Source organism: Euprymna scolopes, chromosome 4 (assembly GCF_053919585.1).
Source record: "Euprymna scolopes isolate OS-2025 chromosome 4, ASM5391958v1, whole genome shotgun sequence".
NCBI classification, from domain to species: domain Eukaryota; kingdom Metazoa; phylum Mollusca; class Cephalopoda; order Sepiida; family Sepiolidae; genus Euprymna; species Euprymna scolopes.
Window position 1 is genome coordinate 115,534,748 of NC_136485.1, and position 6,000 is coordinate 115,540,747.

Consider the following 6,000-nt stretch of genomic DNA (forward strand, 5'->3'; position numbering starts at 1 on the left):
AAAAGAAAGAAGAAAGCAGAAGAAGAAAGAAGAAAGAAGAACAATGGGCCATTTTTGTACCCTTTTTTTTGCTCTCTTTTGAAATTTTAACCGACGTTCTGACACTCGCTGGATTCGTAAGACGCTTCTCTGTAAGACTATGTGCTTTTTGAAACTTATAAGTTGATTTTAGTTAAGATTTGGATAGTTTTGTTTTGTAGGTGTATATAGGCGTGTACGGGTCATCCCTATATAGAGAGTGCTACACCCTCTCTGATATATATATATATATATATATATATATATATATATATATATATATATATATATATAGTCCTAGTCTAAATCATAAGACCACTTAATAAAGTATGCGTTTACGTATAATATCGAATTTTTAATAAAACAATTGGTTGCAAACATTGCAAAAAAGGAAAATATGATGGAAAAATTGAAATCTGCTTCATTCGAAACATTAACTCTTATCTAATAATTATGTTTTTTTTTTTTACTTTTTACGTGTTTGGATTGCACTGCACAGCAATCTGATTCAAGGAATGTCCAAAATATTGCAGGCCTTCAAATTGGAGAGGTGTTATGCTATTTAATATTTACTAGTTTATCGTATTCCTGTTTTATTTGTGTTGCATTAATGTCCTAAAATTACATTTAAATAACAATTTTCATTGTGCGGACTTTCTTTTTGCCTCCTCAAATAGAAGTTATTTGTGTTTTATTGGCATGAACACTAGAATATTTCCATTACAGTCAAATATGACCACGTAGAAGTATGACAGAATAAAAGACCAATCAAAATAGGTATATTTTGTTTAAACAGTTACATTAAATGTAGCTTAAATTTGCAGTTTAAAAAAAAAAAGATTATAAGTGTGAAGTTTCCTCCTGCCGTCTTTATATATATATATATATATATATATATATATATATATATATAAAACACCCATCTTATATATATATATATATATATATATATATATTTTTGTCTGAGTGTCTGTGTGTTTCTGTTTTCGCGTGTGTGTGTGTGTCTATGTGTGTGTGTAAACGATACCTATGTATTGTCGTCTTGGGCGTGTTTTGTCATATGAGGGTCGTCTCAAACATAAAATCTCCTATTGTCTAAATTAAGTCAATGTCATGTGTTGTGTTTATAGTATGAACATGTCATGATAGAAAGAAATACAAATGTACATAAATACCTCCCGTAACTAATCATATTTTATCATTCTATTGCTTTCCTAACTCTATGTTTCAGCAGTAATTATATACCCACATCTAATACAGGATGTACAAAATTACATGAGTATCAGATTTTTTCATTAGGCACCAGTAATTCATTTGATGTTACAAATTTAAAGCAATTATATAATATTCTTTTTGTTATCAGTAAAAACACATAGTTCGTGTAAAATCGTTCATATAATTAAAGATTGGCGATGTAAAACCCCATTCACTGTAATATCTATATCTATATCAATCTCTCTCTTTCTCTCTCTCTCCCTCTCTCTCTCTCTCTATATATATATATATATATATATATATATATATATATATATAGGGGATTAGAACAACAGTCTAAAGAGCAGAATATATTTTAATGTATTAGTAAATTCATTAATACAAATAAAAGAAAAGAAAACAGTGCTCGTTGAAATGAAGATATATAATAAGCGCGATAGGCATATCAATCATGGAGCTATTTTAATACTGAGTAAGGGGATTGTTAATTTATAATAAAAGTAAAAAAAGATCGGTTTAAAGCTCGTAAGTATCATCGTTAAGGCATTCCTCGGGATGTTAAGTGTTTGTATAACATTTAAAACGATGACGCTTAAAAGATACATCTGCTTTACTATAAAAAATGCTAAATTGTATTTTTGATGTATTTATTGTCCAAGATATACTGTCGGTCTCAATAAAAAAAATTGTTTCTGAAACGGTCGTACATTCTTTTTGTTCTTCCTTGTGGAACCGAGTTTTATTTTTAATTGTAATTATAAATTATCAATAATATTAATATATATATATAATTTAATAATCAGTAATGTGATTGATGATTTAAAATTTAAATTAGAATTAAATAAAAAATCCGTTTCACAAGAAGGAACTACACCAAAGTCAATATTGACTTAGTTGTTGTTCCTTCTTGTAAAACCGATGTATATTTTAATTCTAATTTGAATTTTAAATTATCAATCACATTACTGAATATATATATATATATATATATATATATATATATATATATATATATATATATATATATACCTCTACAAACATGTAAGGTAAAATATATCTAATAACATTATATTTGTGGAAAAAAGCTGAAGTATCCATGTAACAATATAGATAATAGGTGTCACTTAACTGTATTAAGAGTATAATATTTCATGATGATATTGAAGGTTACGTCAACTTACACAATTGATAAAACATTAACTTAAACCCTGAGTATACAAGTTTATCATTGTGACTGCGACGAAAATATCGCATACAAAAATTAAACACGTATAAGAAGGTCCAAGCTATTCCTGATCTAATACATATGCATTTTTTTACAGTTGATGAAACAATTCCTCCATGATATATCTTCCTACATGTTCACAGAAAAACACAATTCATACACACAAGAAACGTATCATAAAACTAACGCAGAAACACAGGGTTACCTGGAATATCGATCGAACCGCAGCGAGAAGCACCGTTTTTTATCAGCGATATTTTTTTTTCATAGGAATTTGCATGAAATCACATATGATGTTTATATCTGGAAGGCATGCATCTACATTTTACAGCATAAACAAAAACATATAACATTCGTTCGTAATATATTTCTCATTCAAACGATATTCCGTGAGTATTTTTCGTATACCGAAATCCGGCATTTAATTGATGTCTAAGCAGGTGTGAAACAAATATGAAAACACACAAGGTGTGTATGCATATATATATATATATATATATATATATATATATATATATATATATATATATATATCATAAATTGCATAGAGTGTGTATCAGTCACAATAACTCACACGATATATATATATATATATAGATATATATATATATATATATATGTATATACATGTATATATACACACAAATATATACATATATATATGCATATATATACATATACATATATATATACATATATATATGCATATATATACATAAATATGCATATATGTGGATATATACACACATATATACATATTTGCATATACACATATATAGACATATAGGTACACATATATAAATATAAATATACATACACACACATGTATATATATATACATACACTCACACACATATATACATATACGCACACACATACACCCCCACATATATATATATATATACATTAATTTTTATTTTTTATTTTATATTTCATATTTTATTTTGTATTTTTTTCTTTATTGTTTATTTATTATTTAATTTCTATTTATTTATTTATTTATTTTCCATTTAGTGTCTTCTTACAACTCTTGCTGACATTTTTTAAGCGATGACCTGTACATTTCAATTGACCTATATTATTTTGCCCTGTATATTTTTTCGCGCCTTTATCATTTCCTGTCTGAGTCATTTTGACAGTTGTTTCTCTATTTTATTAAAAAATTAAATGGTGAAAAAGTTAAATAACTCTTTCACCATTTAATTTTTTTCTCCCCTTTTTCACTCCTGATCTTTCTAATTTATAGTTATGTCTCGACAGTACAGTGAAAAGCATATCTTTTTTTTCTTTTATTTATATTATTGGAACATTTTCCTTCTTTTCCTTGTACACATTTTTTGAATTTTTCCATGGATTTCTGCCTTTGGATTATTATGGGCCATCTTCTTCCAATTACAGGATTTCCTTGGATTTTACTTGTGCTAATGGAAATTCAATTAACTTTTTTGAAGTTATATATTTGGATTTTACCGTCACTGGATTATTTATTTTACACCAGACTCTCTATTAATGTGTAATCATTTTTTCTTCGCCATATTCCCTCTGCTTCCCTTTTATTGTTTTCAAGTAAGATCTTTGATTTACTATTGTTTCATGAAATACTTTTGCATGCAAAGTCCGATCCCGCATTTTGCTTATTCCTACGCTCTGACGAGAAGAAAGTATTTCTGCGAAACTCCGCGGATTAAAGACTATCCCCTTTTACCTCACTTTAAAGTGATTTTTAACATGTTTTATTAACTGTTTGCTCGTATATATATATATATATATATATATATATATATATATATATATATATATATATATATGTATATATATATACATAAATATATATACATACATATATATATATATATATATATATATATATATATATTTATGTATAGTAATGTCCAAAAGTTAAGGACGAGTCGATCATTTTTTTAATTGCTTCACACTTTATCTATGAAAAGGGTACCACACATTTTTAGTGAAATTATCAATGCTTAATAATTGTAGTGATATAAAAAATACATATAAATGCATTTAATTATACTAAATATATGCAAAACAAATATGTATTCAAAACTTAAAAAATAGGAATTATTTAACTATTATTAATAAACATTGAAAAATTCACAAACATATTATTTTCTTACTTCATAGAGAAAGTTAGAAGCTTTGCAAAAAAAGTGATTGACTGTTCCGTAACTTTGGACGCTACTGTGTGTATATATATATATATATATATATATATATATATATATATATATATATATATATATATATATATATATATATATGTGTGTGTGTGTGTGTGTGTGTGTGTGTGTGTGTGTGTGTGTGTGTGTGGAGAACTCCCGACTACCAAAACATACTGTTTTCACAACTGGCGGATGGGGTACGGAGCATAGGTAGACCGAAGCTCAGGTTTCGTGCACCGTCAAACGAAATCTAAAGGACTGGTTGATCCCTACTGGAAGCTGGCAGACCCTCAGTCGCAACCGTGACAAGTGGAGAATTATGGTTCGCAGGGAGTGGTCTTCGGACACGAAGGACAGCACATGATAATACATAGAGCACACTGCGATTAAGTATATATATATATATATATATATATATATATATATATATATATATATATATATATATATATATATATATATATATACATATATATAATTACGTACTTTATGATCAGGTTGAAAATCAATCTTGATAAGTTTTTTTTTTTCAATATATGGAAAGAAGAAAAATATCACGGTTGTTTTGATATGCATTAATGTTTGCCTTATTTTAGTTAAAATCATGAATGAGAATCTATATAAAACCTTGGGTGACCATTTCTAACTTCTGTTTTTAATTCTTAAATCCTTAGAATTTTGTATCACCGTACTTGAAGATTTCGGCTGGAATTGCGTTTTTTCTCGGGGCTTTTTCAGACAATATTTATTTCATAGTTGCCTAATCTTAAAAATCCGGTTAAATGAAAAGTCTCGTTTTTCTTTTCTGTTGACCTGTTGATTAAAAACATCTCCATCAGTAGAACATGTATTGTTGAAACAGTATCTAAATATTCCTTCAACCTTTTCGATATATTAGCTTTTTCTGTAACCAGATGTCTATTAGTCGAATAATTAGGTGTTACTCAGTGTTTCTGTTTACCAGATACCTTCTCCATACTTTCTTCGAATGTCTTAATGTTCACAAATGATGCTGGCTTTGTGGCTACGGCTTTTTAAGAAGTTCAACGTCTTATGACAAAAATAGTTTGCTGCTGACAAGAAATTCAGATTAACCATAATCATAAGCAAACCGAAATTTGGTAATTAGCAAGCTCCAGCACCGATAATTATTTGGGGTGTTAAGCAGGACCCACCCGTGTATTCGCTCCAGGAAGTACTAATACAAGTTGACGGTCTTAGTTTGAAATATACCTAGAATTTCAACAACTCCAGAAGAAAAATAAACAGTAGCAGAACGTTTGATAATGGGCAGAAATAGTGCATACATGTATACTCGATTTGTTCAAGTAAATCGTTCAAAATGGAAAAAGAACATAC